This window comes from Lactuca virosa, chromosome 4 (assembly GCF_052849685.1).
Source record: "Lactuca virosa cultivar CGN04683 chromosome 4, Lactuca_virosa_CGN04683_v6, whole genome shotgun sequence".
Lineage (NCBI taxonomy): Eukaryota > Viridiplantae > Streptophyta > Magnoliopsida > Asterales > Asteraceae > Lactuca > Lactuca virosa.
This window is the reverse complement of record NC_136429.1, coordinates 535,710,217-535,727,959: the sequence shown is the minus strand read 5'-3', so window position 1 is coordinate 535,727,959 and position 17,743 is coordinate 535,710,217.

The window sequence follows — 17,743 nt, the reverse complement described above, 5'->3', positions numbered from 1 at the left end:
TGTTTTGGATTTCTGTGAATGTTAGCCTTTTTCTCAGATTTTTGAGCACAAGCTTCACTTTTAAGCGAAGAGGTTTCGCTTGAGACTGCGACTTGTTCGACTGGAGAACTTTTGGTACCACTTGTGCTAGGCTCGTCAAAACGAGTAGGATCATTAAGTGGTTCGGCTACATATCTTCCTTTCACTCTCCACGAAGTTTTCTGTGACAAACCTACTGTTTCATCAGCGTTATCAATGGGTGCTGACCAGAAAAACTCATCACAACCTTCAGCATTGTCTTCTGCAACAATTGCTGTCAGTTCGGCTGTTTGTTGCAGAGTGACTCCATCAACTTTGTATACCTGATTTGGAGTAGTTTGGACCTTTTGATATACAACGACCTTTTCTTTAAGGATTTTGGTCTTGTCTTTGGATAAACGAGCAAACTCAACCGAATTTTCAGAAATAAGATTTTTGTTAGTTTCGGGTTCGCTCTTGACAAATTCCGAACAATCAACCACATCATCTACAGAAATGTCACTCATATCATCATCCTCATCGAATTCAGAAGTATTTTCAACAACAATTTTATTTTCTGAACTCAACTTAGCATTCAACAAATCAAATTTCTGTACGGTTTCAGCTTGGATTTTCAATTTGTCATTTTCATCCAACAAATTTTTGAGCATGTCCTTATGGTCTTTGGACTTTATAAAGGACTCTATTTTGTCAAGACCAATTCTGTAGGCAGGAGAAATATCCTCAGAAGAAACAACGTTTTCACAGTCGTATGCGTCGACATCGATTTCATCCTCCTTTAACTCAAGGAAGGGTAAAATCATACGATGTATCTTCTTCCCTATTTCACAATCAAGATGCAATTGAGTAATATTGGTGTATAAACGCTTAGCAATTAAACAAAACACATTTCGTTGTTTTAAAAGCTTCAAATTATCTCTTTGCAAATAAATTGTTTCATCCCTAGACCTAATCAACTCCTTCTCCTTCTGCTCAATCCACATTCGCCTCTCCTCACTCTTCGATGACACCCTGCTGATTTGATCAGTTAGGTTAGAGTTTGTGACGCGAGTTTGAGTTAAACTTCTACTTAAAATAGAAAATTTAGATTTTAAACTATTGAGTTCATTTTCGTAGTCAGTTATTGGAATTTTCAGAGAGATAAGAATAGATTGTACCTTCTGGATCAACTCGTCACAATCGTTGATCTGCTGACTGACAGGCTTTGCAGCGAAATAACGGTCTTCTCTTTCATTCTCTCCATCATTTCCTCCATCAGTGGTATAGCCTCGCATGTGTGACACTCCAGACGTCACCATCAAACATCTTCCTGTATTGTCCTCTTCCTTCACCAACAGAGCCTTGCCATGAGTTGGCTTCCTCACTTCTTCATCCTCTGAATCAGTCGACCAAATTTCAACGCCTCCAAATTCATCATCGACCGTATTTCCCTGCACAATAAGAGCATTCATGGTGTTGTTAGATCCTGCTTTCTTCTTCCTGATTTCCTCCAAACGCCTTGTGAGGTTCACTTCCTCGTCCTCATCTTCGTTCTTCTCAGACATCTTTCTGAGCATGCAGTCTTTTGCGAAGTGATTTTTACCTCCACAGTAGTGACAGGTAAAGCCCGAGTCACCTCCAAGTTTCGGTTCCTTCTTTTGTTCTTCCGTCTGAGAAATACCTTTTGGTTCCTCCTTTGCTTTCTCGGCGCTGTAACTGCCATGCCAGTTTCGGTTCTTGTTTGTTGGGAACCTCCTCTTGATGAACTTCTTGGGATTTGACACCATCAGAGCATAATCTTCGCTTGTTAGATCATATTCAGAGAGATCCAAATCTTCTTCCTCCTCAGCTGCATTCTTACCTTTGGAGATCAGAGCTAAGGATCCCATGCTAGAAACTACGTTTGTTTCTTTGGTCAGGGCACTCTCATGCGACTTTAGAATTCCCACCAGTTTTGCAAGAGAATAACTCTTGAACTGTTCATGTGCCTTCACTGTTGACACCACAGCCATCCATTCCGATCTAAGGCCATTCATAAATGTTACCTTCTGTTCAATAACCTTCCTTTCGATCCCATACTTAATCATCTTGCTTAAGAGATGATTGAAGTGATCGAAGGATTGAACGAGCTTCTCTTCAGGCTTCTGCTTAAAATCACCGAATTCTGAGAGTAACAGTGTTTGGATAGAGTGCTCAAGATCTTCATCTGTAGAGTACAATTCCTTCAACCTGACCCATATTTCCTTTGCTGTTGTGCATGAGCTTACCAGCCGAAACGTATCTGACTGTAGTGCAAACCTTATCATCCTTAAGGCTTTGATATTGCACATAAACTTTTCCTTCTCATCCCGAGGGATATCTTTCACGTCACCGATGAGTTGATTATATTCCTTTTGAGTTTTAACAACTCTTGAAGTACTTGCATGAACGAATGGACCAACAGTGATCGCCTCCCAGATTAAGTATCCATTATCTTCTGAGCCAATCATGTAGTCTTCAAAGTGATTCGCCCAGACCTCATAATCTTGAGTGTATAAAATAGGAATCCTTGTTGTCGATCCTATGCTGTTTGAGATGTTGATTGGGCTTGACTGAGAATCGTCCATGGATGTGTTGATGCTTGTTTAAACCTGCTTAAGATCAGACTTGTAAATAACGTTAGGGTAAGATCAAATATTTGAAGAACCACATCAATAGCAGATGACGGCTCTATAAATATCAATCTAAGCGGAAAACCCTAAGATCTTCTTCAACAGAAGAGATGTGTATGGATTACACAGTCTCCTGCTCTGATACCAATTGTTGAGTTGAAAAACTCTTAGATCGATTAGATCTTCAATAGATTAAACAATAAAATCAAATAAACACAGAGAACACAACATGGAATCAAATAATGCTGAATGATTCAAACGTAGTCACGCCTCAGCAGAGCTCGGCAAATAACTTCCACTGTAGAGGCGAGCTAGGGTTTCGTAGTACAACTCAAAACAATAATTATCAAAAGCGCGCATTACAAAGGCTGCATGCATGCACCTTATATACTAAACCCTAAATAAAACAATCACAGTTGGACAGGCCCAAACTGGATAGCAAAACTAGGCTAAGGACCGAGCCCATGACGCAACACTATAAAACCCAACATCCCTAATTAATAACGGCTCTCAAGAAGCTAGATTAACCCTTCTACAAACTCACAGAAGGGGAAAAGACCATTTTACCCCTCCATGGCCTTAATAATCTACAAATTCACAAAACCCTAAAAGTCAACCAGAAAGTCAACGGCAGGGAGTACGCTGCACGTACCAGCTCTCTACGTTGGGCGTACTCGGCTGCCATGCAGGCATCGGGGATGCTCGACCCCTACGCTGTGCGTACTGGGATTACGCCCAGCGTACGTCCCATTTTCACTCTTTTCACTAATTTGGTCTTAACCAGTTAAGACCTTGGCTCATATCACAGATCTGGACTCCCTAATAGCTCTTACTCCATAAAGTCAGTGACTTTAGGCCTTTGCATGGCTGATATGGTCACAAACACACAAAACACTCACTCTCTTATCTCAAAAAGCTCATATCTCATGCATGGCTTGATTCCAACGACCAAGATTGGATTTTTATGACATTACACCACTAAATACACTCAAAGGGGTTGGTCATAGTCTCTGGAGCTCAATATCTCATAAAGTCTCCAACTTTTGGGACAAAAACCCTAAAATACTCTACTATGATACACAAATCAAAAGAGTGAGAAATCTTGAAGCTTTATACCTCTATGTGAAGTTCCCAACACAGATATGCTCAGATCCAAGGGCCTGGACGCTCACTCCTTCTTCTCCAAAGCTTCTTCTTCACTTCAAGAACATATAAGGACTCTCAAAGGCTCTCAAATGCACTCACAAGCTCTAAGAACGAAGGTTTAGGGAACAATAGGGTTGGTTGTCTGAGAATGGTGGCCAGGAATGAGGCCATCATAACCTTTATATAGGGGACTCACCCTAAATTAGTGTTTTCACTCTGGGCCTAGTACGCCCAGTGTACCCTCTGGTACGCCCAGCGTACTAGGTGGCTTCTGCGTAAAATACACGCATATGAGTACGCTGAGCGTACACTTACGTACGCCCCGCGTACTCATTCACCACCTTTTATCAATAAGGGATAAAATAGACAAGTGATCAAAAGATCAAGGGTTACAGGGTATACCTGGACTTGGGATGTTACAATTCTCCCCCACTAGAATCAGACTTCGCCCTCGAAGTCATGCTCCGCAAATAACTCTGATATTTCTCTCGCATCTCAGACTCCGGCTCCCAAGTCAACTCGAACCCTCTCCGATGTTGCCACTGAACCTGAACCAGGGGCACCTCTTTGTTCCTCAGAACCTTCACCTTTCGATCCAAAATCGCGATCGGCCTCTCAATGTAATTCCGGATCGCTTCCACCTGAATGTCCTCTAGGGGCACCACTGTCGGCTTATCGGCTACGCACTTCCTCAACCGGGACACGTGGAATGTGTTATGAATCTGACTCAACTCTATAGGTAGCTCCAACCAGTATGCTACCCTGCCCACTCTGGCGGTCAATCTGAAAGGACCGATGTATCGGGGCCCCAACTTGCCCCGTTTCCTGAATCGGATCACCCCTTTCCATGGGGATACCTTCAGGAGGACAAAATCTCCAACCTGAAACTCTAGCTCGGATCGTCGCCTATCTGCATAACTCTTCTAGCGACTCTGGGCCATCAGTAACCTCTGTCTGACCTGTTGAATCTGTTCAGTCGTCTTCAGCACTATCTCAGTGCCACCCATCACTCTCTGCCCCACTTCTCCCCAACAAATGGGATTCCGACACCTCCTCCATATAGAAGCTCAATGGGGGGCATACCGATGCTGGAATGGTGGCTGTTGTTGTAAGAAAACTAAGCCAAGGGCAAATAAGTTTCCCAACTTCCTCCGAAGTCCATCACACATGCTCGCAGCTAGGGGTGGCAAATCGTGCTTTCATTTTGTGTTTCTGTCTGACACGACACGACACGACAAGGTTTTTTGTAACACGAACACGACACGACACGATGTCGTGTTTTTTTAACTAACACGAAAACGAACGAATTATGAAACGACAAACACGACACGACACAACAAATATAACATATACTAAAAACTAGTTTATTTAATGAATACTCTTTCAAATATAACACGATAAACACAACAAACACGAAAAACACGATAAAGAACTGTTAAATCGTGTCAATTTCGTGTCGAATTTTGAACACGAACATGACATGACACGACATCATGTTTTTTACAACTAACACGAACACGAAACGAACACGAATTCAAATTTTAGTTTCGTCCCAATTTCGTTTTGTGTCGTGTATTTTTGTCGTGTCGTGTCATAAATTGCCACCCATACTCACAGCATATCTTCAAGTGTCTGAATCGTCCGCTCGCTCTGCCCGTCTGTCTGCGGATGGTATGCAGTACTGAAATGCAAAAGCGTGCCCAACTCCTAATGAAATTTCTTCCAGAAACCTGGAAGTAAAACGTATGTCTCGATCTGACACTATCGAGGTCGGCACTCCATGCCGTGCTACCAGCTTTTTCATATAAATCTCGGTTAGTCTCTCTGCAGAAGAGCTCTCACTAATAGCAAGAAAGTGAGCACTCTTCGTCATCCGGTCCACAATCACCCATATCGCGTCAACTCCACGCGCAGTTCTCGCTAACTTGGTGATAAAGTCCATAGAAATATGTTCCCACTTCCACAGGGGAATCTCTACAGGCTGCAAAGGACCATGTGGACACTGGTGCTCCGCCTTAAACCGACGATAGTTCAAACACCTCTCTACAACCCATGCCACCTCCTCTTCATATAGGGCCACCAATAGTCTCTCTTCAGGTCCAAATACATCTTAGTGGCCCTTGGGTGGATCGAGAATTTCGATCTATGAGCCTCCTCTAACAATACACGACGAGCTCACCTGTGTAGGGCACCCAAATCCGTCCATGGAAAGTCATAAGCCCACGATTGTCCGTCACAAACTCGGAAACTTGTCCAATCACACGCTCTCTCTTGCGATTCTCCGGTCTCACAGCCTCCAATCACCGTCATCCTCATACACACACCTCGGATCAGAGCGCTCTCGGCTATGTGACTCAAGGCATCGGCTACCACATTAGCCTTGCCCGGGTGATATAAGATCTCATAATTGTAGTACTTCACTACATCCAACCATCTCCTCTGTCTCATGTTCAGTTTGGGCTGATCCATCAGGTATTTCAGGCTCTTAAGGTCTGTATATATGGTACACCGAACCCCGTACAAACAGTGGCGACAGATCTTGAGGGCGAACACCACCGCCCCCAGCTCTAGATCGTGGGTGGGATATCTCGTCTCATGAGGCTTCAACTACCTCGGTGCGTATGCTATCACGTGCCCCCTCTACATCAGCACCGCACCATCCCTAAAATAGATGCATCGCAGTAAACTACAAAGTCCTCCATCCCCTCAAGAAGGGCTAACACCGGGGCTTCGCACAATCTCTAGCGAAGAGTCTCAAATGAGCCCTGCTGCTCGGGACCCCAAATAAAAGTAACACCCTTCCGGGTCAATCTGGTGAGGGGAATGGAAATCTTGGAGAAATCTATGATAAATCTTCGATAGTAGCCGGCCAATCCCAGAAAACTCCTGATCTCAGATGGGGATCTCGGCACCTTCCATCGTATAACAGCCTCAATCTTGGCCAGATCGACCAAAATCTCATTCTGATTAACGAGGTGTCCCAGGAACTGGACCTCTCGTAACCAGAAATCATACTTAGAGAATTTGGCATACAACCTCTCCGACCTCAGTACCCCAAGAACCTCTCGCAGATGCTCTTCATGCTTCTCTCTGGACCTCGAATACACCAAGATGTCATCGATGAACACGATCACCGACCGGTCCAACATAGGCATGCACACCCGGTTTATGAGATCCATGAACATTGTCGGTGCGTTGGTGAGCCCGAAAGGCATCACCACAAACTCGTAATGCCCATAACGAGTTCTTATTGCCGTCTTCTGAATATCCTCTTCGCATACTCTCATCTGGTGATAACCAGATCTCAAATCAATCTTGGAAAACCAAGATGCCCCCTGCAACTGATAGAATAAATCGTCGATCCTCGGAAGTGGATAACGGTTCTTGACCGTCAGCCTTTTCAACTCCCGGTAATCAATACACATCCAGTATGAACCATCCTTTTTCTTGACAAAAAGGATTGGCGCTCCCCATGTAACGACGTAATTTTTCAAAACAATTTTTCAATTTTAAATCATACTTTCAATCACACGACAATCATAAAACATAATGTATTCACTGTGTCATAACAAAACATGTCCAAGAATCTCAATAACATAAACTCCGTAAGTGTGTACGAATCATGCTGGCGCCTTCCCGCGATCCTCGCTAGTACCTGAAACACATATCATAACAACTGTAAGCATAAATGCTTAGTGAGTTCCCCAAAATACCACATACCACACATACGCCTTTCCAGGCCATAACTCTGTAGGATCTTCCGATCCATGTGTCTCAGGGACTTCCGTCCCAAATCCCGCTAGACCTTCCGGTCCTACCCGTATCGACCTTCCGGTCCGTAACCTCTTGACCTTCCGGTCCATATCATCTTGACCTTCCGGTCCATACCATACATAACATACATAGCACATACATATCACATAACCGCATATAGCACATACATCTCATAGCATACAAGACCTTCCGGTCACACATAAGTACCCTTCCAGGTATAGTATAGTGAGAAGACTCACCTCGAGTAACTCGGTAATCTCGAACTCGGTAAAATCTGCTCTAGCCTCCGCCTAATCACATGGAATAAGCACTCTAATCAATACAACTCTTAAGGCTAGACTGTTCCCTCTTTTAGCACTCTCAGAAGGGTAAAAGACCATTTTACCCCTCTCATGGCTCAAAGACCCAAATGTTGACCAAACCCTAAAAGTCAACAAAGTCAACTCTCCAGGTTACGCTGCGCGTACCGAACCTGTACGCTGGGCGTACCCGGAGACCTCACAGAAACGGGGTGCGCGACCCCTTACGCCGCGCGTACTGGGATTACGCCCAGCGTAACTCCCAGTTTCAGACTCCTTAGCTTTTGAGGTCTTAAACAGTTAAGACATACGTCCAACCCCCAGATCTGACTACCCCTTAGCCTCTTAATCCATAAAGTTGGTGACTTTAAGCCTTTGCATGGCTGTAAGAGTCACCAACACCCAAATCATTCCACTTCCAACACTTTAAAGCTCATAACTCAAACATGACTCCCTAATGACGACCAAGTTGGGATTTTTATGGATCTACAACACATATATCACTGAAATGGGACAGATCTAGGTCCATGGAGTCCCTTATGCTCATAAAGTCTCCACCTTTGAGACTTTAACCCTAGAAATGGACCATGAAACACCAAACCAAAATAAAGAGGAAAGTTCTGAGCTTCTTACCTCTAAATGAAGCTCCTCCCTCTGAAGAACTCAGATCCAAACTTGCACTTCAACTTCTAGCCTCCACAAGAACCTCCTCTTCTTCTTCACTAACACACAAAAGCACTTTCTAGCTCAAGAACTCACACACACTAGCTTTAGGACGAAGGAAATGCTCTCTTAGGGTTTCTCTCTTTGAAATGGAGGTTGAGGATAAGGCCATATCATTCCTTATATAGTGCACAAGTCTCATTTAGGGTTTGCATCTGGACCAGTTACGCCCAACGTAACTTTGGTACGCCCAGCGTACCTTAAAGGGTCCGCGTCCATTTCAAGCGCATGAGTACGCACAACGTACTCTTGAGTACGCCCAACGTACTCATTTGCTACAATTTCCACTCAATGGGCTAATCTTGACAACTTGACAAAAGAGAAGGGTTAAATAGTTGTACCTGAATTTCGGGATGTTACACCCCACGGTGAGCTACTCGGTCTGATAAAACCCTTCCCCAGCAGCTCCTGGAGCTGTGAGGATAAATCCTGCATCTCTGGTGGCGCAAGGCGATAAGGTGCCTTGGCAATAGGTGTCGCGCTCGGAACTAAATCAATCCGGAACTCCACCTGCCTCTCGGGAGGCACACCCGACAACTCCTCGGGAAAAACATCAGGTTACTCACACACTATCGGAACCTCGACGAAAGAACTCGGCCTCTCTGTGGCAACCCGCGTATCCATAACATATGCCAAAAAGCCCACACAACCCTGCTGTAGACTCTGCCTCGCCCTGACAGCAGATCAGAAAGCTGACCCTGATCTGGTACCCTCGCCATACACTGTAAGCACTCCCCTACTAGGGTCTCGTATAGTCACCAACTGACGCTCGCAGTCGATCACTGCTCCAAAATGACTCAACCAATCCATGCCCACAATGACACAGACATCACCCATCGCAATCGGTACCAGGTCAATCGGAAACTCAACACCAAAAATCTTCAGCACACATCCTCGGAATACATCAGTAGCAAAAACCGCATGCTCATCAGCTATAGAAACCCTCAGAGGTCGACTCAACGTCTCACGTCGGACACTAATGTGACGACTAAAAGATAAAGACACAAAGGATCGACTCGCACCCGAGTCAAATAACACTAAGGCAGGTACATAACTCATAAGAAATGTACCTAAATATGGCACAACATAAGCACAATAAATCTCAAAATAAATGAATAAAGAATTACGTACCAGCCACGACATCAGGTGCTGCACGGACCTCCTCCGTTGTCAGCTGAAAAGCTCTCCCACGATCCTTCGGAGCCTCGATCTTCACCGGCCGACTATCAATCGCATGCAAAGCTGCAGGAGTGGAACCCTGGGCTGATCCCTGAACAAGCTGAGAGCACTCGGCCTTCCGATGGTCGGTCTGATTGCAGTGAAAACAGACTGCAAATCCCTTGGGGAAATCTTTCGCCATATGCCCCTCCTTGCCACATTTGTAGAAAATCCCTGCCCGACATGTCCCCTCATGACTCTTTCCGCACTTCCCACAAGTGCGGCCCTTCTGGCCTCCTGACCTCGAATCAGCTGGCTTAGCCTGCTTGGTTGCCGGCTGCAACTGCGTCGGCCGCCGGTCTCTCCCCTGAGACTCCGCATCCTCCCTGGCCTGAGTCTCCAGCTCGATCTCCATCCTCCTGGCATTTGCCTGAAGCTCAACAAATGTCAGATAAGACGAGTTCGCCATGAACTCTCGAATATCCCTCCTCAGAATGCTCAAATATCGGCTCATGCGTGCCTGCTCAGTCGACACATGCTCAGGGCAGAACAATGCCCTCTCGTGAAACATCCATGTAATCTCAGTCACCGACTCTATCTTCTGCTTGAGAGACAGAAACTCATGGGCCAAACGTTCCCTCTCCACCGGGGGAACATACTCATCTCGGAACATCAAAACAAACCTCTCCCAAGTCACTGCAGTATGCTCTGTATGAGTAAAACTGGTTGTCACAAACTTCCACCAGTCCTTCGCTCCCAAGCGAAGTTGGTTCAACGCGAACCGAACCCTCAAATACTATGGGCATGAACAAGTGTAGAAACATCCCTCGATATCAGAGATCCATCTCATCGCAGCAATCAGATCTTGAGTCCCATCAAACTCTGGTGGCTTCGTGTTGTTGAACTCCCGATACAACATCGAGTCACCTCCCTGTGGCGTGGAAGCAGCGACAGCTGCGGTGGCTGCAGCAGCAACCGCCTCAGAAATAACAGCATATCGCTCGTCAAATGTCTCGATCAGAGTGGTCTTAATAGACCCAAACATCTCCGGAATAGTCTCTCGAATGGTTGCGGCCATCTCGTCATGAATCATCCTGCGAATCTCGTCATCGCTAACTCCAATGCTCTCTGGGGTGTGGCATGTACCTACCATGATGTCTCTGAAACACAACACAAAATCATCAGAGACTCGCTCGAGTATACTCATACTCGATCATTCGCCGCTACTTGCTCCTTAGCATCCTAAGGATTCTTACTTAGGCTGCCTACAAATCTGGTGCTTTCAGTAGTACGGGCCCAATACTACCTTCCACACCTAACCTGTAGTCACCCCAAGTCCTCCACCTAGGATTCTAATTCACAAGTACTCTATCTCTCATGAATATCAGACTACTCTCTCAGGCTACTCGCATACTCATCTAAGTATCCTTCCTAGATTACCCCTTAACTCAGAACTCAGCACATACTCAGAGAAAATAACAGATAACACCGATCAATAGCATCTCCTAGGCTAAGACATCACAAATCAGGCAACTCTAGCCCTAGAATATGAATTACCTAGCCTATTCTCTAGCATGCATTTCTAATATCACATAAATATCTCATAACACAAATAAGTAAGGGTATTTTGGGAAATCACCGTTCGGGCTCTGGCTGATTGTACACACTGCTCTAACTCGTTTTCTCTTAAAACTCTTTCTCGTTTTAGAAAATCATTTCTTTTGAAAATTTTCCTCAAATCCTCAGTTTGAGTCCAAACACACCCGGAGGTGTATCCGAATCCCTCAAACCAAGGCTCCGATACCAACTTGTAACGACGTAAATTTTCACCCAAATTTTACATTTTTAAAACATAATAAAACACATGTCTCATTTCCTCAAAAATCACAAGTACCAATTTATCAATACATATTTCAAAATTGTTTATTACAAATCCAGGATCCTCCAAAAACATATCTCTAGTGCAGATGTGTGTACAATCAAGCCGATGCCTTCCCGCGATCATGAGAAGTACCTGAAACACATAATACGTAACACGGCAAGCGCGAAGCTTAGTGAGTTCCCCAAAATACCACACACATCAAATTAGACACTCGAGGCTAACTCAAATACGACCCTCCGGTCAATGTGTCTCAGTGGAGACCATCCGGTCCCAAAACTCGGGTGGACCCTCTAGTCCTAACTCAATAAGCTCATAATAATAATACTCAGCATAAATCACAAAGACATAATGCAGAATATCACAATACACAAGTAAGCACATAAGACACCTCGGTGACACCTAGATACCACTCATGGTAGGTATAGTGAGAAGACTCACCTCGTAAGAATCGGATAACCTCGAACTCGAATCACTGGTCTAGCCTCCGCCTAACACATACGAAAATTATCCCTAATTAATAACGGCTCTCAAGAAGCTAGATTAACCCTTCTACAAACTCACAGAAGGGGAAAAGACCATTTTACCCCTTCATGGCCTTAATAGTCCACAAATTGACAAAACCCTAAAAGTCAACCAGAAAGTCAACGGCAGGGAGTACGCTGCACGTACTAGCTCTCTACGCTGGGCGTACTCGGCTACCATGCAGGCATCGGGGGGTGCTCGACCCCTATGCTGCACGTACTGGGATTACGCCCATCGTACGTCCCAGTTTCACTCTTCTCACTCATTTGGTCTTAACTAGTTAAGACCTTGGCTCATATCACAGATCTGGACTCCCTAATAGCTCTTACTCCATAAAGTCAGTGACTTTAAGCCTTTGCATGGCTGATATGGTCACAAACACACAAAACACTCACTCTCTTATCTCAAAAAGCTCATATCTCATCCACGGCTTGATTCCAACGACTAAGATTGGATTTTTATGACATTACACCACTAAATACACTCAAAGGGGTTGATCATAGTCTCTGGAGCTCAATATCTCATAAAGTCTCCAACTTTTGGGACAAAAACCCTAAAATACTCTACTATGATGCACAAATCAAAAGAGTGAGAAAGCTTGAAGCTTTATACCTCTATGTGAAGATCCCAACACAGATATGCTTAGATCCAAGGGCCTGGACCCTCACTCCTTCTTCTCCAAAGCTTCTTCTTCACTTCAAGAACACATAAGGACTCTCAAAGGTTCTCAAATGCACTCACAAGCTCTAAGAACGAAGGTTTAGGGCACAATAGGGTTTGTTGTCTGAGAATGGTTGCCAGGAATGAGGCCATACTATATAAAGAGGTCTTTGGCACATGAAATGACACTAGTGTGTGTGAGTAAACAAGAGTGGGCCAATTTCTAGTGTGCTTACTATTCTCTCAAGGTTTCCAAGGTGTTTTGGTGATTTGTGATTCCACTTGAGGCTTCCACACTATTGGGGCTAAGCTCTTAAAGTTCAAGACTTCAAGCTAGATCAAAAGCTATGTCATCTAACTAGACTTTTGTAGTATAGTTGCTTCATATTATGCTAGTTAGGATAAAACCTTGGAATATTGAATATTTGCATGTATAATAGAGAAAACATAGATCCAAGGTTTATAGGGTTGCATGTACTGTTAGAATGCTCAAAACCCATCAGTGGTATCAGAACTTAGGCTTGTCTTCAATTATACTTGATGCTATTTGCAAGAAAAAATCGTTTTTTGGAATCTGCCAGTTCACCACGAGGTGGTAAAATTTACCACGAGGTGGTGACTGTTCCGTGGAAAAAAATTAGCTTTTTTACCTGTTTTGGATTAGAATCATTACTACAAAGTGTTTTTGTTCATAAAACTTGATTTTGATGTTATGGTAATGTTTATTCTCATCCATATAAATGATAATTGTCAAAGTTTCAAGACTTGTTTTAGTTTATGTGATTAGCTAAGTTCTTGAAATTGTTGATATGAATTATCTTCACTTATGAGTTTGATCTTGTTCATAGAAAAATTACTTGATTATTGTGTTAATTGGTAATTTGATCTTAATGGTTTTTATGAACTCCATAACTTGTCCTCAAGTTATGGAAAATGAAGATTTTTTCTTTTAAAGTCTCATTAAAAGTCACAGGTTATGAAAATGGAAGAGTCTCTAATTTTAATGTCATCATAAAATGTTTTTTATGTCTTCCATAACTTGTCCTCAAGTTATGGAACTTGAAACGTTTTTCATAAAAACCATATTAAACTCATAAGTTATGGAAACCAAAAGTTTTTGAATTGTTCAAAACTTGCCCTCAAGTTTTGGAATTTCTAAAGTCACACACACACTTGAATTCAACCCTTATACTATTATAATATTATAGGTTTAATATTTATAAGAACAAAGTCAGTCTTACCGTTAGTAGGCCTCATTCACGAAGCCGGTCTATAAGGGGGTATAAGGTTACTGCCTATAAAATGGCAGTTTAATGGGTGTCCACTCTCACCCACCGCTTCCTTGACTGGTGGAGGGTGATTAGCCGAACGGGTAGGACAAGGACTATAATTCTCATTATAAGTATAATGATAAATACTAAGTAAATAAACACTTATAAATTCCCAATCTTAGTTACTTAAGAAAATGTGAATTTGGTGCTAACCCATGAAATTACACTTTGAACCTTGCTTAAGTCGTTAGTGGAGCTCGTGTGGTTAACCGGCACGCTAACTTGGATTTAACAAGGTAGGCAAAGGGTAACTTAATGTTTATCATAGGATCGGTGGAGCGCGTGTGGTTAACCGGCACATCGATTAAGTGATAAATATTAAGGGTACCAAGTATATTTGCATGGTTATTCACACCTTGTTTGTGATCCTCGGCATCCCAGTCACAAACTTGAGAGGGCACAATCGAGATTTAAACATGCCATTGAAAAGTTCAATGAATCTCAAAAGATCTAGGAGTTTCAAAACCAATTAAAACCTAATTCCCATTTTGTTTTTCATGGTGGAAATTGGTGAATCGTCATTCACCTACCTTCAAATATTTTGTAGCTTGGATTACGGCATCCCTCTTCCAAGTTATAAAATATTGTGTTGGGTCCTAGCCTTAATATTTCATATTTGGTGTTATATTAAGGACTTTAAATCAACTAACTTGAAGTTCTCCCATTGTAAATGTCTGGTTCAGACAACTATGATCTTCCCAAATCTCATGGAACAAACTTTCCTAATGAAGATGATGTCCCGTGGTTGGCTCATGGAAATCATACTTCACTTCCTCCACCTCCTCCAATTATTCTCCCTAACCCACAAGTTCTTGAATAGTTCAAGGTCACTCAATCCCTATTGGCAAGCAAGGTCTATGTGTGCTCACATCTTGGAGATTAAGTCACATATTGACAAGCCGGGAGAGTTGGGTGTCAAAGTCTTGAGAAAGTTGGTTGTTCAATCACTTTCTAAGTCACATAGTGAGTTTCTTTAGGACTACTATGAAACAGACTATGACATGACCCTTAATGATCTTATATATTTGCTTGGTACTGCTGAATCAACAATGATTTGGAGGACTGGTAAAGAAAATTTGATTAGAAGATCAACTTCCCAAACCTCCATGGACATTGACAATGGTAACATTGGATATCCAGAAAAGCCTTCTCTTCCCAATGGAAAGGGATCGGCCATAGTCAACTCGGTTGACCAAATGGTAAAGAGAAAGGATAAGTCTGAGATAGTCCCATGTACCATTACCAAAGAGTCCATATGGTTCTATTGACAAAGGAAGGGGCATTGGTTGCGAAGCTGCCCTAACTACCTGAAAGATCTGAGAGAAGGTCAAGTCAAAAAGTTTGACTCTGCTTCGGGTAAGTCCACTATCTAACTCTGTTAAGTTCCTTATTGATGATTCTTAATACAACATGTGACTCACTTACATTTTGATGTTTGGCGGGATCAAGCAAAGGGAAGGAAACTTAAAGAAAGAGTATGCTGAATCTGATCACGAAGATGGATTGCAATCGCATGGTTCGAAGATCGGATTCTTGAGCTACTACTTAGGAGTTATGATAGATTTCTAGAAAATATGCAATAGCATAGTTTTCATTTAAAGTTGTATTGTAAGGAAAAAGTTTTTTCCGCATTTTTAATAAATAAATGAAATTTTGTTTTATTTTATATCTCCTTGCAATGACATTTATGGAAAATTGATGTTTGTATGTATTTAGCAATAATGGAAATGTGAATTTGATTCTTTCATTTGTGGTAGTGTCTAAATTTACCAAATAAGGAAAGATTCTCATCACCCAAGTTTCAATTGGACCGAAACTTGGAATCATGCATGTTGTATAGTATGATGAATGAAAATCTCCAGCTTTGGAAAATTAAGACTAATTCCTTGTTCACATGTATATGTGAGTCAAGTGAAGGACTAAGGGATCGAGTACACATTCTTGTGCACTGGTCAAGTCCACCACAAAAGATCGATAAGACTATTCGTCATGATTTACTAAAATTTAGTAAATATGGTTATACTTACAAGTTTAAGTATAATTCTGAAGCATTGGAAAAGTTTCGATGTATGGCAGAACGAGTGAGAAGAATCAAATTTGGCAGAAAGATAAAAGTTTCTCAAATCTGAAAAGATGGGAGAGTACTTTAGTATCATGTTTTATGATCATGTTAATGATTGTGAGACCATATCACAATTCATCCTCTAGGGACATCTTAGTGCATTCTTATGGCTAAGAAGAGGAGTCATGAATTATTGAAATGGTAAAATCAATAAGGTGATACATCTTAAAGAAGGTTTATTAACACTTGTCCAATGTAAGAGTAAAATGTGTCCTACTCCTGTGCATTTGAAATTGGTAAGTTGTGATGTTTTGGATAAAACAGAGACCAAATTAGGCCACTTGTGTGAAGTGTTTGTCTTGATAAGAATCTGCACCATCTCTTGAATATTTGTTTGTCAAGGAATGAGTCTTGGCAAGAGAGTCTTATATGTCAAGAGGACAGTGGGAGTCTAAAAGATCTTGAAAGAGTCTAATCAAGAATAAAACCTGTAGTTTATCACTAGCACACGTTTTGAGATGTATAACCTATCGTGTTGACATATTCCTATTTTTGTGCCCATTCTAGTTAAAGTTGGCTTTGCATATGAGTTCTGAGAGTTCTCAATTGGTTGCATAACAACTTGGAAGCAATGGCAGACCCTTGTGCTGCCAGGTGGAAAGAAGTTAAGGCTGCACAAGTTCAGTCCATATGAGTTTGGATTTGTCACTAACCTTGTCTTGTGTTTATGGTTTTGACAAATTCACATGGATAGGAACACATACACCATAAAATCTAAGTGTCATAAGGTTTCTCTCCGATTCATGAAAATGATGGTGAGGAAACGCTTTCACTAAGTAGATTTTAAGTAGATATCAATTGTGATATTTGCATTCTCAAAGTCGTTAGTGGAGCGTGTGTGGTTAACCAGCACACTAACATGGACTTGTGAGAAATGGCAAAGGTCTAAACAATTGAGACTATGATTACGACATTCCTTTTCATAGTTCTAGAAATTGTTTAGACACACATGTGAGCTATCTAAGGAAAGGTGTATGATTTTGATAAAGTTTTATCAAAGCATCTCGTATCATAAATCTGAACTTTGGTAAGAAAGTCAATAAAGTATTGATTTCTAGAAGTCCAGCTGATTTCTGAGTACATGTCAAAGCTAGTGGGAGCATAAGTGTTATGCTAATAATCATCATGCAAGTGGGAGTATGATAATTATAATAAGTGTTGCAAGTTAGCAATGTTAATTATAGAAAACAAAAGTTTCAATTGGGAAAAGTTGTTTTGCTATAATTAAGGGAGAGGAAATTATACTTCATTTCAAATCTAAAAGCTTAGATCGTGAGATTTTAATCAAATTTAGTCAAGTATATATATGAATGTTATGTTGGAATGGTTCAACATAAGGAAATTCTATATATGGGAACATTATTTGCGTTCTAAAATTCGATTATGATTACGGCATCCCTTTTCATAATCTGAATTATGAGAACATGGCAAATTGGAATAGAAATATTATAGCAAAAGACTGGTCTAGTATCATGTCT